Genomic DNA, 17,795 nt, shown 5'->3' with positions numbered 1-17,795 from the left:
AGTGGAATCTGGTTCCAAGTGGGAAAAACATCTTATAATAGTGTGCACGAACTGGGACAGTACCAAAGAGTCCTAAGCTACCCCAGATAGAAGTTTAGTCACTGGGAAAAAGAACTTCATCCACAAAGAAAGGTGGAAATTCTTAATTTGGGGGGAATGCTCTAACACCCTTATTTAAAAAAAAATCCCTAAAAATACAAAGAGAAGCAGCATCTGCCTCCTTGGTCTGTGTGTGTTTTTGAATAAACTCTCAAGTGTATCTTTGACCTCAGCACAGTTTATTAAGAGCAGTTGGCAGGCACAGATTTGGGCCCACATTTCCCTAATCTGCCTTCCAAATTCTTTCTTGCATTTTGCTTGGTCGTATCCTGTGCATTTCAACTTGGCATTTCAGCATTTGTCACTGATCCTATTTTAAAAATCAAGCTTGCCGTTGTTTTGGCTCAGGTACTTTAAAAACAAAAATTGAAAAGCAGCAAACTATTCAGGAGGTCTTGGGAAAGAAGGCAAAGCCAGCTGTTTCCTGTTAATAAGAGTTGACTCTGGAACGTAGGTTTTGTCAGGCTCTGGTCTCATCTTCTGTTCACCATTTCTCCTTTGATGCCTGAGCAAACAAATATTCTATCAATTGACATAAGATGAGAATAAAAGCAACTTTCCTTTCCAAATTTCAAAAAATTTCTTTGGGAAAAACACAAAGTTAGGAAAGGAGATCTGTTTATTTTAAAACTGAGATAAGTATTAAATGACACAGAAACCTGATCCTAGGAGAAACTGTGATATTTGTTTTAGGGCGAGCCATTCCCATTTCTACATCCTCTCTCAGTCCCTACTTCCTTGATCTTCAGATACTGCTGTAATAAGCATTGTTCATTTAACTTCTTTGAAGGTCCCTCTTCTTCAAAACTTACTTGATCTATGTATTAACGTCTCAGAGAACTGGAACTTAAAGGTTGATCAGCTAATTCATGGAAAAGTGTTGAAGAGAAACTGATAAATATATTAGCTTTTAATTTTAGATAAGCAACATGGATGTCCTTTATCCTAATCATAGAAATTTCTGGATCTGTGACAGGTCATTTATGAGAGTCTTTTTTGGTCAGAGTGGGTCTTCCAGGAGCTGCAAATCACATTACATAAACAGCCTTAATCTGCTTACATAGAAATGAATGTAGACCTTTTTTTTTTTCAGGATGTTGGTCTATGTACACATCCTATGCAATCTAAAGAGTTTGACAAGTGTCTGTACAGATTATGTGTTTTAGTTAGCACTTACTGGGTATTGTTGGTTAAGTAGGCCTGATTGATAAAAATGACTTACATGAAACAAATTCTGATGTTCTTGATAAATTAGTTCTTTCTTAGAGTCCTTTCATTAAGCAGATATCCTATGCTCATTGTAGGAGTTAGGAAGGCACAAGATGGAGAGTTATATCATATCAACCTCAGTTGGTTTCCTGTGATTTTGCTTTTCTCTTCTCTTTTGGAGGAGAGATTCATTTTAGGAGATGACAATCCTACTAGGCAGAAATGGATAGCAAGAAGGTGCTAGATTAGAAAGGGTAGGCTAGACATTTAGAAAAGGAATTCTACAATGGGATGGAAACCTAGCACCTGACATACAAATGCCTTTATATTTTGCAAATGCAATTACTGACCAGGGCTATTTATGAGGTCTTTTTGTTAAATTCTATCTTCACATCTATTTACTTCTAATAATTTCTGATAATATACTTTCAATTCGCCTGTTCTTTTTAATTTTACAATATAAGTTGACCTACAAAGAATTCCTGCCTATAGTTAGCTGAAAGTATCTGTTAAAAGATGGAATCATAAAGTGATTTGCATGTAACCATATTGGTGAAATCTCAATTTAGGGGTAAAAACACAAAATGGATAAATTTTTCAATAACTTCTACTACTCTTTCAGTAGCAGTTCTTCCAATTTATCCATTTTCCTCCTGGTTAGTGGGCTTCCTTAACAACATTTTAGCTAAATTACATAACATTATGCCACTTATAGTTAATAACATTTTGGTTATTAACACATCTTTCTTCTTCACCACACTTGTTCCTCTGGTATTCTTTTGGTGAGGAGGGAAAGGGAAAAAGTTCATCCTTAAAGCAATAGCGCACAGCAAGTAGCCTATATGTTCCTTGGTCAATTGTAACTTTTGCTCCTTGATGAGAACACCATTTACATATGGTGGTGTAATTACATGTTTTTCTATTGCTGGCTGTGGCTTCCATCTGTATGGTGGGCTTTCAAGTGCTCACGTTCTTGAGGGATGTCCAGTTGTTGATTCTTCACAGGCCTGATAATGGCCTTCTGATTCACATCCCCCTGATATGGAGTATCTGTCTTAGGCTCAACCTATTCTTACTTCTCAGAGCAGATGGACCACCTATAATGCCTTGCTTCTGGCATACTCCCTGGATAGGTGTTCCTGTTGGAGGGCGGATCAGCAAAATAGCTTTGTCTGTGTCACCTCTCTTGTCTAGCTGTATTGCAGGTATCCTTGGGCATCCTTGCAACAGATCTGATGGGAATGCAAGCAGTCCTCCTGGCACTTCCTGCCTCTGATTTACCACTTTTCTCAATACCCCAGTTGCATCAGGTGCTTTGCTTATCAGGAGCTGAGCCACTGCCAGATAAGATATCACTACCAGTTCTTACTTTAGTAGCAACTTTAGTAGTTTGAATATTCCTTTCTTACTGGAAAGATGGAGTCAGAGGACCAGTTTTAACGACTTTCCTCAGCCACAGGAAAGATGTGGGGAGGAATGTTTGTTCTCCACCAATTCTACAACACTCCCAATTGCTTCCATTCCTTCTTTCATATCTGTATATGGCAAAAGTCACCAAATTAGTTTGGTCTCTGTCACTCACTACTTACATTATATAATTACACGAACAACTGACATAAACTGGTCTTGGAGTAAATACAACCAACTCTTGGTAAGAACATAAATGGGAATGAAGTACAGACTCCTAGAAAGAGAACTACCAGCCCTGAGCTTTCACTGTGCTATAGAAGACCGCTAGTATGTTGTATGGAGGAATGCAGAGCTTTTATGAATATGACAAGCCTGTTAACAAAGGTGAGTTAGGAAGCTTTCACTGTAAACTATGATATTTGTACCATAAAGCAACTTCATGAACCTGAGGTTGAATGACCTGACCCAAACCTTCCAGCTAATTAGTTATAGGACATGAAATTAGATCTTTGGACTTTACTTGTAGAGCTCTTTCTACTATAATATTTGTATCCATCAGGGTTTAGTCAGGAAAACAGAAACTATCCTACACATTTCAAACAGAATGATTTATCAGAGGGAACCTGTTTACATTAGCCATCGAACAGACAAGGCAGTGAACAGGGACAAGTAAAACTGAGAGGACAGCAGTTACTGGTAGGTGTTAACACTTCTCAGGTTTGATGTGTTACTGGAGCCCATGCAGACAGGGCTATGACCAGTGCAGGGGTTGCTCAGCAGAAGCTGGGACCACAGAGGGCGGGAGCTGGAATCATAGAAAAGGTGCAGCTATTATCAAAGAAGCTAACCAAGCAGAGATAGAGAGGGAGAAATATCTGGCTCCTCCTTCATCCCGTCCTTCAGTCTTCTACCTGTGCTTCTCATCTCTTTCCCAATGTTTGCTTTTTTGGAAATAGGAATGTAATAATTCTGATAGTATTACTTAGGGAAATATATAGCTATGGACTACAAAAAAACATGGCATGTCTAATAACTTAGCTCTAAAGGGTCATTTTAAAGGGTAAGATGAAGCAAATTCGTACTTACTTATTATAAAAACAATAAATTATAATAAATAAATATCATATTATTCACAATAGCCAAAACATGCAAACAACCTAAATGTCCATCGATGGATGAATGGATAAAGAAAATGTGGCATATATATATATATACAATGGAAAACTATTCAGCCATAAAAAGAAGGGAATCTTGTCATTTGCAATAACATAGATGGACCTTGAGGGCATTATGCGAAGTAAAATAAGTCAGATAGAGAAAAGCAAATACAAAATGATATCACTTATATGTATAATCTCTGGATTCATAGAAACAGAAGGTAGAGCAGTAGTTGCTAGGGGCTGAGAGATGGGGAAATCGGGAGATGCTGGTCAAATGGTACAAACTTCCAGTTGTAAGATAAATAAGTTCTGGGTAAAAATAAACATTACACAAATAGTAAATGATAAAATTAGATATGGTCATTTTACTATTTATTCTTTTTGATCCACATCACACCTTTTACTGTAATTACACCTCTGTTTTTCCTCATTAAAAGAAAAGGAGAAAAATGAAGAGAAAGAAGAACCAGAAAGAGAAGAAAGAGTGGGAACCATCAGAGACAAATGTGGAGAGAATCAAGAAGGCACAGACAATATGGCAGAAAAGCAAGGCTACTAGCTGCAATTATAAATTTAAATGTTGGAACAATACTAGTATACAGCATTTTAACGGACATTCTCCCCATTTAAATGAGAGAAAGGAGAGGAGGTTAGGAAGATGAATGGGAAAGAATACATCAAACAAATCTTCCCCCTATTGCATTATTTTCCCTTAGGCTGACTTTGATTTCTTGCCACCAGAGCAGGTGCCACAGATATTTAATTTTCTGAGCTGGTAGTATGTCCTCAAGCTCATGTTTTAATGAATATTGCACACTACTTTTTTCTTATGACTTAAACTCATCAAGACTCAAAGGTCTAAGTTTGGACAGCAGAAAGACGCAATCAACAAAGGGAAGCATCTAATTTCTTACAGAAGAGAAAATGATTAAGAGTTGACCATAAACAGGGGAGAGAAACCAGACAACTGTATTGTGCTTCAGTTCTTTTTGTTTACTCATACTTGTCAGGGTTAGTCTAGCTGCTGCTTCGAGCAATTTGTTCTGCTTTAATTTTTTTAGTTTCTATTCATCACTTAGTCCTGGTCTCCAATTATGATCAGGTAATTGTTCGCTACCTCTCATCCCCATTTGGAAATGTTTAAATGTGATAGTCTTTTAACTTGAAACAGATCACCAATTTTTAATAAGACTAGGGTTCTTTTTATTTTCTGCCTTTCATGATTAAGAGATACCTACTGAGGATAACAGAGACTACAGTTAAGTAATTTATACCAAAGGCACCCAATATAATGACAGAATTCAGGATGTGGTGGGAGACTGACAGGTGGGGAAGGAAAGACAGAGAGGAGTAGTTGGCAGGACCTGTGTGTATCATCTTCTTAGTTTAGAAGCCCATATGGTGCCTCATAATGCTCTGCTCAATTCCAATATAGTTTTAGTCTACATCCTATTAAAAATAAACTCTATTAAGAACATTTCAGATAAATTATAAATCTCATATAATTTACAAGAATTTTTCAAGGGGAGTGTTTCAAGTTTAATACAGACTGACTTTGAAAGATAAATTGAGACATTTACTTTTTTAATGAAAAAAAGGCTTATTTCTAAAAGATGTTTCCACTATTTAAAAATCAGATATTATATGTCTGATTAAAAGAAGCATAAAGTGTAAATTTAATGTTGCGACCAAAATAAACCACCCATCCAATACCCCACACTTTATCGTCCATAATGGAGGTATGCCTTCTTTCTTTTGTAGCTTGATGTATAAAGGTGTAAGTCCTTGTATAAAGGTGCATATCCTAACTTTACACTCTGGGAGTGAACGACCCAAAAGAAATCACAGTTCCTGACTTTCAGAATCTTGTAATTTGGTGTATCTGTTGAGATATAGCTATAAGAGCAAGTTGTAGTGGCTCACAACAATAGCCAGTGATATATTAAGGACTAATCTTATAGTTAGCAGTGTGCTACTTGGAATTAGTCATACCAACCTGCAAGTTCTATTTAATTTTAAAGACCATTTTTGGAAAACATAAATAAATACAATTAAAGGTAACTAGACTTTATTTTCTATAACTTTATTGATATTTTAAATTCTGTGCTATTCACGCTATCAACATTTCATATATAATCAGTTACAAAGCATGACTTGGTAGCCTTCAATATTTACACTGACTGTGTCTGTGTAAGAAGGTCCCCCTGCCATCTGACTTCCTAATGTCCACTGCTTCCTGGATTTGTAATTTAATGAGACAAACCAGCTGCTGTGAATAGACTCACTCAGAGCACACTCACAAAAACACTCATACAAAAGCAAAATGGAAAAAGAGATGGAAGCAATACATATTAATGATAATTCTTACAAAAGTACTCACCTCTAATTTCCTTTATCACTGCCTTGAAGTTCTGGCTTCTGAATCTGGAGACATATGCTTATTTTCATTAGCATGGTTTCCCCCTAAAAGATAAATATATGGCTTTGGCAGAGAAATCAAAACAAATGTGAAAATTGAGAAACATCCAAGTTAAAATCTTGACAATTGGCTTTTATGCACTAGTTGGACATCTTCAAGAATCAAAGATTAATCATCCATTGACGTAAATCCATGATGTAGAAATTCTAAAGATATGCCACTGAATCAAGAGATTTCTTTCCCAAAATAGACATTGTTATTTTATTTCTAATAGGATAATAGAATATGCTATAAAGGATAAAAATGAGATGAATAAGAATCTTAGATACTACAAAATACAAATAAAAGAATTCAATCAAGTCTTACATTTAGAATATACCAGGTATTATATATAATTTAATTCATACTGTTTGAGCAAAATGAGAGAATGAGACTGGCAAATCAAATATTCTAATTAACAAATAGTAGCAATGTGAACATTATTTAGGCAGTCTTTTAATGAAGTTGTTATTATAAGCAAATAAGTTACAAAATTTGAAAAAAACTGGCATACAATAAATATACTTAGACAATATTTAGTTTTTCTTTCCTGATTCCAAAGTTATGTCAGGCTTATTACTTGGACCATAAATTAGTTTCATCCAGCAATCAACTAGCATGGTACTCAGTAAATATTTATTGAAGAATAAATATGTGGAAATAGATGCTAATATGATTCTGGTTGAGATAATGAATGGCTAACATACTACACAGTATATGTAGCATTTATATTGATCTTATAAAAAAGTTTAATTCATACAGAATGTCAGATGTTTTCATGTATTTCCAGTGATTTTCTTTAGCCCAAATTTATTTTATAAAACTACCCTGTAGCAGTTCAAAAAATTTGGCATTTTCTCTAGTGTTTAAAAAGCAATTTGGTTTTTAAGTACAAATATAGATACATGTGTCAAATAAAGGATCAAAATGCATCTATTTTTTGTTCAGTTGAGCATACTTAAAAAATAATTACAGAATATGTTTGAAACAGTTAAAGTTGAGGGTTTTTTTTAATGTTTTAATTAATTAATTAATTTTCATTGAAGTACAATTACAATGTGTCAATTTCTGGTGTACAGCACAATGTCCCAGTCATGCATATACGTACAATCTGAAAAAAATAGTTTTTAACTTTATACATTTTCCTGAAATTATACAGGTTTAGATATTTTAAAATGATAAACTAATTTGAAAAGCCAATGACAAATTTAAAAATTATCTAATCTTATCAATGTATTTTATAATTACATAAAATTGCTGACTAGGTTTTAAAATATGTTCAGCAAATGTTTATAAATGCCCAACATAAAACTCTCAAACTGATTTTAATTTTGATGCTTTGGATTTGGAATTGATAGGTTTATTAGTTGGAAAAGGAATTTTAATATCCAGGTGCAGCAGCCTTAAGCCAGTTGTTTCCAGCTCTAGTCACATAAAACTTCATCTACAATAATTAATTTGGGATTTTAAAACTTAGTTAATATTTCTTTTTCTAACATGTGAAAGTAATTAGGTCAGAGCAGATTTGCCTATAAATAACAAAATACTTACAAATTTTCTTCTCTGTTCATTGCATTGATACTTCATTTTCAGTTACATTAATTAAATATGAACAAATATAGACCTAATGGTCAGCCTGGAATGGTTTTAAAAGTAATTTAGATGTGTAATAGTTTTTCATAAACATTGGAGGTTCAGCCTCAGAAGAACAGTCTAAGGTTGACAGGGTGGCTTCTCTTATATCCCTTTATTTTGTAATGATAGCTCCATTTATCAAATCTTTCCCTCAACAAAGGATAATGGCAACTAAGTTACATGCATTATCTCTCTGTGACTTCCTGACAACCTAGTGAAGTAAGTTCTACGATTAGTGATACACTACAGCTGAGGAAATTGGAAATATTAAGTAGTTTCCCCAAACATCACTAAATTGGTAAATGGTGATGCTGGAAATTGATCCAGGGTTATCCCTACCTCTTTTGGCTTCTTATTTATAGATGAAGAAATGAAAATATAAAAAAGTTTAAGTTGACTAGCACGTTTGGATGACTCACAAGAGGCAGGGTCAGAAGCTGAACCCAGTTACTGTGAATACAAATCCAGCTCTCATTCCACTCTCCCACCATGCTGGGCCATTCTCATAAAACTCTCTATAAATCTAATCTATAAAACTCTTTATAAATCAAATTTGTCCACTTAAATCATGTGAGGTTAGCAATGGCTTATAGGTCTATACTAGAGTTGTTATATATATATATTTTGAAGTGTATTTACCCTCTAGATACAAATGTATTTCTGTGATTTCTGTTATTGTCAATCAGTCATCCTTCTTTTCTTCCTTCTTTTTTTCCCCAATTAGATAATCGCTGCAATTATATCAGGGGTTTTAGGTAATGGTAATGGGGACATCAGCTGGTTTGTCTTGTAAGGAATAAGCACAAATATACAACTAAGTAATGAAAAGTCAGTGGAGCTTATGGGAGGGAGGAGGTCCTGTGCATGTATATTAACATAGTACTGCAAATATGCAGTCATGTTTTTTTTTTGTTGACATGAAGGAAGAATAACATAAATATTTAGGGACACTTGTATTTATTGAAACTACGTAAGTGGATTAAGACTACTGTATTTTGACAAAATTGGTACATAAGTGAAAAAAATGTAAAACTGTCCAAATCAAGATAATATTTCATTATTTTTGAATATGGAGAATATGGCCTTACTTTAAAAATACTTTTTTATTTTAAAAATTTAGAGAATTTGGTTAGCTCAGACTTTTTTTTCAGACATTGTTTTAAGATTTATTTGTTATGCATCAGTGTGACCAATTTAGTAATTTGACAAGGTTCTGAAGTGGGAGAGATTGGTCCCTTGCAAAATAACCTCCCTTTTTTGAATCTCTTGTCTGCCTCTTCATGAACCAAAGCCCTCATAGTGTCTTCTGACTCTCTGGCCTCTTTCGGGAAATGATTTGATGTCAGTAATTTATGCTTTTGTGAAACTTTAGGTCAATGTCTTATTTCTCCAAGAATTATTTGCATTTTAGTATTTTTAAATAACGCTACAATAAAGAGCCTTATCTTCAACATAATTTTAGGCATCATATGTGAGGACATATCTGGAGGGAGGAAAATGACTTCTCGAACATAGCGGAGTGATCTACTCTACATCTGCATAAAACTGACCATTAAACCAACAAATCATTCGATAGGTGTTTTCACATGTGTTTATGAAAAATGCATTTCATTGTCACTAAATAGTCATTGTACTGAAAATACAGTAAGGCTATTCACTCTAAACTATATGATGAATTTGGCACTACATGGTCTATAATATGTTCAATAGTGGAGTACCATGATTTTATTTTTCCTTGCAAAATGAAGACTGTTAATATGAGCCATGATGTATATAAAAATTAATGAATCAGATATTTTCATAGCTTTAAGATGGACATATTGTTTTTATTTTATTGCTTTGAAATGTAGCAGAATTATGTTCAAAAATGTTCCTTTTGGTGTAGAAATTCTTAGAACTTTGGTATATAACTCCTGGACTGCGTATGAAAACTCACTGTTAGCTCTGGAGACTCAAAACTAGTGCAAGCCCACTGTTTGGTTTAGCAGTTCAGGGGAGGAGAGAGAAAATCCTGAAAGTTTCCAAGTATTTATGGTGACTCTGGAATCCTTTTGCTTCTAATCTGATGTAGGATGTATTTTACAGAATTAAGTTTGATGCAAGTAACTTGGAAATTCACCGTGAGTAAAACAGATCTCTTTTGTGGGATCTCTATTTGGTGATCTTGCTAATGAGACCCTTTAAAGATGGTGTGGATACTCTGGCTATTCCTAATACTATAGGTAGATTTTGACATGATCCTAGGTATGGAGTTGGGGTAGAGGTGGTTGAAGACATGAATGTTTGGTCTAGCCATAACGTTCCATTACTATTTGAGGCTCAAATCTTAGCTTATACAATGTTAATGTTTGATTTTACTGAAATACTACTTTTTAACCACTTAAAATAAAATGTATTTTTATAAAATTCAACCCCATATGTAATTGATTCATCCAGATTTAATAAGCTTTGTAGAGCACTGTAGAGCAGTAATAGTCTTAAATTACTTCTAAAGAATATTTAGATTTAAAAACCTCTATTCACATTTACTTAAGTTTTTCTCTTATCTAGAGTTTATTTTAAGATAACTATTAGATTAATTTTGGAATTAAAAGCCGAACACTTGGAAGGAGCCAAATAACTGAAGCTATTTTGCTTACATTGCACAAAGCAAATAAGAAGAGATACGAAGTTCAGTTTTTAAAAAGTGGAAAAAATAGAGGAAGAAAAAATAAAATCTAAAATTCTCAGAATTAACAATTCATGAAGAACTGACTGTGGGCCAAAATCTTTTCATAAATTATGTCATTCTTCGCAATATCTATGGAAGATATGGTTGTTCACCATATTTATTTAAAAAATACTGGTCGAGCACTTATTTTATTCCAAGCATTGTTATAGGTGCTGTACGTGTATCAGCAAGCAAGAGAAACATGGCCCCTGTTTTCATAGAGCTTACATTTGAGAAAGAGTAACACATTACAAACAAGTAAATATAAGATGGTGTGACTGAAAGTGCCACCAGAAGTGAACTGGTATTTTTGGTTGAATGGAAAGACCAAGGATCCTGGCAGCAACACACATTAGAAGATATGAAGAGTCAGGTGCTGGTGGAGGGAAGAGGAAGCAAAAAAGCCTTAAGTCAGGAAAGAGTTTTGTATTTTTTATCAATAGAAAAATGACCAGTGTGGCTGGAGCAAAGTCAGTGAGAGAAACATCAGGGTAATTCATCCAGAAGGGTGCTTTTAATACATAAATCAGAGCCCATCACTCTCTTGTTGAAAATCCTTCAAAAGCTTCCCATCACACATAAAACAAAATCCTCCAAATTTTCAAAGGCCTCCAGGGTTCCACATGGATATAACTCCTATGCAATCCATCCAAGTACTCATCTTCTAGTCTACCTCCCAGCAGCAACATGCCTCAGTGCTGGTTGTCCAGTGTGCCAAGTATCCCCAGCCTCAGGACGCTTTTATTTGCTATTCTCTCTGCTTGGAATTCTCTTTCTATGGATATGTACATGGCTTCTTTACATTCTCATTCATTTCATTTTCATTCTCTGTTCAAATGTTACATCCTTGAGGAAGACTTTCCTGAATATCATTGTAAAATCTAATCCCTTCTTATCCCTCTTTTTTCCTTTACCCTGCTTCTTCTAGTTGCTATGGCTGCGTAAGAAATTATACCAAAACTTAGCTGCTTAAAACAACACTAATCATTTATTATCTCTCTAGTTTCTGTGGGTCAGGAATTTGAGAGTCATTTAGCTGGGCAGTTCTGGCTTGGAGTCTCTTACGAAGTTAAAGTCAGACAGTAGCTGTGTCTGAGGTCACCTCTGAGCCTTCAGTCATATGCCTGGTACCTGGTCTGGGAAGACTCAAAAGGCTAGGGATTGGAACAGCTAGGGTTCCTTAGTCACCTTTCTCTTTCTCTATAAGGGCTCTCCTGCATGGTGGCTTCAGGGCAGTCAGAATTCTTACATGGGGACTGAAGGCTCCAAAGGCAAATGTTCTGAGAGAGCAAGGCATAAGCCAATCACCACCTATGACCTACTAGCTTGGTAAGTCAGGGCAATGTCACTTCTGCATTCTTTTGGTTGGGGCAGTTACAAAGGTTTACCCAGCTTCAAGGGAGAAAGGGAGATGTAGGCTTTGCCTCTTGATGGAGAAGTGTCAATTTAATACTGTAAGAAGAACATGTGGGATGAAATATATATAGTCTGCAATGTTTGGAAAATAAAATCTGTCACACTGCTTTATTCTTTCTGCAAAGCAGTTTTCCCACACTAGGATATAAGCCCTATAAATTATAGACAGGACTCTTGACTATCTTCTTTGTTGCTGGTCAATCTTCTTTACTACCCATATCAATGATTAGCATATAGTAGGCCCTCAACATCTTCTGTTGTTGAATAAACAAATATCTCCTGAATCAATGATTTATGATGCAATGGAAGCATTATGAAAACTAGTGCTTTAGAGATGGAAAAAAATTTTATAATATTCTGCAAACTGTCCCAGGAATGTAATAAGAGGACAGACTATACTAAAAATTATCCTAAAAGTTGGTTTTCATGTGTGCCTAAGTAGAAAAATAAATGCTTGTCTTAAAATATTTTAGAAAAACTAGACTTTTTAATGACATACTTACTAAGTGCTCAGCTGATACAAATCACAGCAATTTGAGAAGTGTAATTTTAGGTTGTAATCTGTTTATGTGTACAGATTATAACACTGCAGATAGCACATTAATTTTTCAGTCACAGCCATACAAATGTCATCATTTAGCTCATACTAATATCAATGAAGATGAGTAGGACCCTTACTCTCCCCTGACTGTTCATTTTACCATTTTCAATGGGCCTAAATTTATGCTTTCTTTTTTTAAAGGCAGAATGTCGACATCCAGAAGAAAAGTATTTCTTGGATCTTTACTGGAAAGACTAACTGAAACTCATTCTCCTTAAGGGCCAGTGTAGTGGTTTGTAACACACACAAAGGACTGTGCCTTAAGGTTGCCTTTCTAATAATAAGCCTCAAGGACATGAGAATCTCTATAGCAAAAGGAAAAATCGGTGATTTTTTTTCATTTCAGTTGAAAACAACCTAAATGCTCAGCAAGAATAGTTCAGAAATCAATTATATACCACATGTTAATATACAGGTATTTAAAAAGATGTTGCAAAAGAGAAGGCATAAGATATTTCATAGCTGATAGGATTACTTAGCTAGAACTCCACGATAATTAACAGAAAATCAAAACTAACATAAAATTCATCATTATTTGCACAGAATATATTATAAATATATCAATAGTTTTCTGATAAACAGCGGTGATTAGAAGACATAATGGGACAACAAGAAAGAGTAACAGCAACAAAATATAAAGCACTTAGAACTGGAAACAAGATACACAGAGAGAAACAAAAACCCTGCTCGACTCAGCCCCTTGGCAGTGGGCTGAATGTGTCTTTAACAACGAAAATGTCACTAGTGACAAAAGTACAGAAAACTGTCATCTCCCATTTTCACCACCAGAACTTACCGTAAGATAGTCTGTTCTTCATCTGTCGCAGAAAGAGAACATGCAGCCAAGAATGCAGGCAAAGTTCTGAGGGTGACTTTTCAGTCATCTCCATCAGATACAGAAGATCAGGATTTCAACTCTGCATGAGCAGTGAACTCGAGGCTTCCTTTGCTCTGGACGACACCGCTGGGTTAGAAAACTCCTCAATCTGGACCCAGAAAGAACCAAGGAAGTGGACACCGAAAAGACCCAAGGAATTCTCCAGAAACAAATAGCGCTTGTGCTGACCCCCCTGCAGGGCACATGAGGGCTCGCTCCCGTGTTTGGCCTGCACTCCTCCAGCGCTCCCAGGCCAGGAGTCTTCAAAACAAATGGCTCCTCCAGGACCCGCGTCTGGTTCTCACTCCTGAGACCTTCCTTCGATAAAAGCATGACGTCCTCCTCCGAAATCCGGGAAGACCCTCCCCGGATGGCGTACCAAGACAGCACGGAGGGTCCTCAGAGGCCACCAGAGAAGGGCCTCTGGCAGACCTGCCGGAGGCGGCCTCTTCCCCGCTCGCCGCTTCTACTCGTGAGAACGTGGCCTGGGTCCCCGAGAGGCCTCAGAGGGCAGAGGGCAAGTGGCCGGACTCTTCCAGGAGTGGCCCACGAGGCTAGAATCTGGCTTCTTTGACCACCACCAGCAAGAGGCTTTCCTCACCTAGAAAACAGGGAAAGAGAACCAGCCTCAAACCTCCATTGAGGCTGAGGCCGAAAAATGCCCCTGAGGGTCCCGTCCCCGTCCACGGGGGCTCACTACGCGGACCAGGACATGCTGGAACACCCAAACTTTAACCCGCTAGGAGCGCGTGTTAAGGCCCGGCCCCCAGACGGCCACGGCCGGCCGAGCGGCTGCGGAGGACGTCATCGCCGCGGCGTAGCCACGCGGCCCGCGGGAGCAGAGGAGCCACGAATTCCTCGGCTTCGTCCACTCCCGCCAGTACCGGCAAAACGTCCGCTGACCCAGTGCCACCAGGCCGAGGTGGATTGTCTGGGCCACTATGGGACTTCCTCCTTTAAGGAGTCCGCCTTGAGGAAATAGCCTCATGCCTCAATTTGGACCCACTCCTGAAAGACAATCCTCGGAGACTGATCCCTTGAGACAGGCAGTGAGCGCGAGGCCGACGCCCTTTCCTCGGGAAGTCCGCCTGAGGTGAAGCTGGTGGAACTTGATTTCTTCCAAGCGCTGGTTGTTCCTGTGCGGGGTCCACCCACGTGTCCTCGGCGGGCGGTCCGTGCTGCCAGTGGGGCCGACCTGGACGATCTATGGCACGGCTGGGACCTGAACGCCGTGGTGAAGCAACACAAAAGGTGAACCTATTGCTGAAGAGCAGGTGTGAGGAGCTCTCGGTGAAGAACCTGGTGATGGGGAAAATCATGGATGGGTTTGAAGGGGTTGTGAACCAGTCAATGGAGGAGGCTCAGAAACAGAAGGCACTTGCCAAAGGCTGAAATCCAGAAGGTTCTGAAAGAAAAAGACCGACTTACTGCAGACTGAACTATACGGAAAAAATCTCTTTCTGAGCTCTTCAAGTGGTTTGAGAAACAGGAGGTGATTGAAGGCTACCTCACAAATGAATAAGAACTGGAGAAGCGTGTTGAGGATTACACAGAAAAAAAAAAATTGGAAAGGAAGGTGAGAGATACCAAGTGCTGAAGGTCCACACAGAAGAGAAACTCAAGTTGACAAATGAGGTTATTGTCCATGTCTGGAGCAAGACTCAAGAGGAGGCCTTGGCCTTCCTGGTGAGTCTGAGGAAGGAGCATCCATTTGCTGGAGAAGAACACTGAGTAGAGGACTAAGGAAAATTATGAACTGACCAGAATCTGTAGATCATCTCACTTCCAAGATGGAAAAGATCTGACATGGATGTTTTTGACCAAAGTCCATCTCTCCCTTATGTCTGTTTGACTCTATGTTAGAAGAGTTCATATTCTTTCTTCTTTCTTAACCTCAGTTTGTTTCAAACTAGATTGCTTTAAAAAGAAGACTAAAGAAAGTTTCCCTTTAGTTAAAAAAAAAAGTTTTAGAGTACTGGCTTTGGAATTACACACTAGGTTTAAATCTTGACTCTGTCATGTACTACCTGTAGGGCTTAATCTCTCCTAGCTCAGTTTCCTTATCTATTAAATGGATACGATAATTGAAATATTGGTATGAGATTGACAGACAATATATGCCTGGAAAAAGCACTTGAAAATAATTTATATTAAATATAATTTAACACGCATCAAAACCTTATTAGTAAAACTGTGGGACTTACACGACAGACAGATGGAGCAATATAATAGCCCAGATGCTTCAGGAACCAACTCTAGTATATATAAAAATATACTGTTTGATAAAAAGACCACAATGCAAATGAATGAGGGAAGAAGGAAAATTTCAATAAATGGTTCTGAACTTTGGGTGAAATCTTTGGGAAAATTAGCTGCATTGTACTTTTCATATAAACACATATAAATTAGAGCATTAAATAAACAGAATGAACTGTCCATCAACTAGAATAAATTTGAAGTCAATAAATATTGGATATTGACATGGGGAAAAGAGCAATAGCAGAACCACGGAGAAGAGATAGATAGATTTGACCACATAAAAGATTAAGTCTAAATGACAACAAAAAATGTAATGAAAAGTAAATTACAAATGGTAAACAAGGAAAATATCTGCATCATTAATGGTAGGCCAAAGGTTAATGTAAATACCTAAAGAACACTTACAAATCAGTAATAATAATAATTCTAAACCCTTTTATGAGAAAAATGGACAAAAAGTGGAGCAAGTAATTTATTAAAGTGGTACAAAGAGACCAAAAAAGGGAAGTTAATAAAAGAAATCTTAATAGTAAACTTAAAGATACATTTTTGCTTATCATGTTGGTAAATAATTTGAAAGAAAATTAATATCCCATTATTAGTGTACCCTGAAATTGGAGCATTCATATGTTGCAGATGAGGGAAAAAATTTGAGTAAATGGTAAGGAACTTATACTAGATTTATAACCCTTGACCCAATATTTTTTCTATACAAATTTGTCTTAAGAAATAGAGATGCAGATAAGCACTGATATGCAAAAATATTCATTAGAGGATTATTAAAATAAAGGAAAACTGGAAAAATAGGGATACTCTAAATTGTGGTACAACCAAATGATGCTATACTATGCAGCACTAAGTCAATTCTGAAAAAATAATAAGGGAATGGGAAAATGTTCATGGTAAAATTTTAAAAGAATAAAGGAATATGCAATTATATAAATCTGATTTTTTACTTTGAATTTTTCAGTGTTGTTTCAAATTCTCCATAATAATTATTTGTATTTTTATATTCAGAATATGTACAAAATGCTGTTTTTCATATTAAGTAAAACTATGAAATGCACATGCAGATGGTCTTAACTATATAAATAAAAATATTTATTTTTCAATCATTTTAAAGAAAATTTAAAAAGAGCCTGAAAAGATAGTGTTTTAAGTCTATTTGGTAAGCAGTGGACAAACTGAGAAAGTTCATTGGCAAGACACCATGTGATCAGAGCTGCAGTTAAGATGAATCATCTAGAAGGGTTCTAACAGCTGTTGGGGAAAGGTGATTCATACCACGTTGTAGTAGAGAGAATGGAAGAAGGGGTTGTTATTGAGTTATTAACAGAGACTGGAGACTGGGATTGGGGTATGAAGGGCAAGAAGGAGCTGAGAACTTCAAGATTTCCTGAATGTAAAAAATACACACAACTACTGTATAGAATTTGACATAATAGAAAAAAATACAAAAAAAGCAAAATAAAAATAAAGTGCTAATTTACATGGAATTTTGGAGGAAAAGCTAGTTTGAAGGAGATGATAAGTTAATTTTAAAACTTGAGTTGAATTTGTGCCAATAAGATATCAAAAATACATTCAAATATCTTCCTTGGTTTTTACTATGGAATTATGAATATAGTAAACAGAAAGGAGAGAAAGGTACACATTAATATCAATCTCCCAATTTCATACAATTAACTACTGTAGGTCCTACTCTTCACCAGTAACCACTTTCAGTTTTCATTTTATTTCCTCTGGTGATCAATTCCATATCTGTGGGAGCGTAAACCTGGATACCTTGATCTATCAACAATCAAATGTTACTAGATGTCTTCGTACTCTGAAAGACCAGGAACATGTCCTCTCTTCCTAACTTTTTTTAAGTTGAAATATTTTTGTACCCTACTGGTAATAGTTGTAACATATTATACTTCTATAAGGAGTTTACACTTAAACTTCTGCATATTAATTGA

The 17,795-nt window shown here is 36.3% G+C and overlaps 1 protein-coding gene and 1 pseudogene across 1 annotated transcript in view; one reads left to right on the top strand and one right to left on the bottom strand.

Moving 5' to 3' along the window:
• DNAJC10 (DnaJ heat shock protein family (Hsp40) member C10) overlaps positions 1-17,795 on the bottom strand; it is a 206,237-nt gene that overhangs the window by 183,377 nt on the left and 5,065 nt on the right. Inside the window, exons 2-3 of the mRNA XM_072961264.1 lie at positions 13,495-14,176; positions 6,259-6,341 (exon numbers count right to left, since the gene is read on the bottom strand). The gene's annotated coding sequence lies outside the window, so the exon portion shown is untranslated. The remainder of the gene's footprint in view (positions 1-6,258; positions 6,342-13,494; positions 14,177-17,795) is intronic.
• Positions 14,234-15,380, top strand: LOC102544792 (transforming acidic coiled-coil-containing protein 3 pseudogene; annotated as a pseudogene).

This window comes from Vicugna pacos, chromosome 5 (assembly GCF_048564905.1).
Source record: "Vicugna pacos chromosome 5, VicPac4, whole genome shotgun sequence".
Lineage (NCBI taxonomy): Eukaryota > Metazoa > Chordata > Mammalia > Artiodactyla > Camelidae > Vicugna > Vicugna pacos.
The sequence above is the reverse complement of the archived record's forward strand: the minus strand, read 5'-3'. Positions and strand labels throughout refer to the sequence as shown.